Here is a 418-nt window from a genome sequence, read left to right on the forward strand (position 1 = left end):
AGGGAAAGAAATCGCTCCGGAGAGCTAGGAGGAAAAAAAAAGTATATTCAGTTTATTATCACAGACACGTGGGCGAAGGAGGGTGAGCCCGGCTTCTAGCAGGGAGCGTGGACCGACGGCACCATCTAGCGAGGGGCTGCCCGGAGCATCCCGCTGTCCGCAGCCTGAGAGCATCCTCTGCCCGGCCCCAGCTCCACTGCCAAGTGGGGAAACTTGGATCTGCTGCATTCGCCTCCCAAAGGAAACAGCCACGCTTTGCCGGGGTTCCTCTCCCTGGCAGGGGCAGATTTTCCCGAGAGAAGGCAGCGGAGCACCCCGGCTTCCACGGCTTGGGCAGTGGGAGCAGCTGGCTGGATGCCTCAGGGTCTGTGGAAGGGGATGAAGGGCTACCAGCGACTCTGGGGGATGTGCTGTGCGT

The sequence above is a fragment of the Buceros rhinoceros genome, unplaced genomic scaffold (genome assembly GCF_000710305.1).
Source record: "Buceros rhinoceros silvestris isolate BGI_N320 unplaced genomic scaffold, ASM71030v1 scaffold31542, whole genome shotgun sequence".
In the NCBI taxonomy this organism is placed as follows: domain Eukaryota; kingdom Metazoa; phylum Chordata; class Aves; order Bucerotiformes; family Bucerotidae; genus Buceros; species Buceros rhinoceros.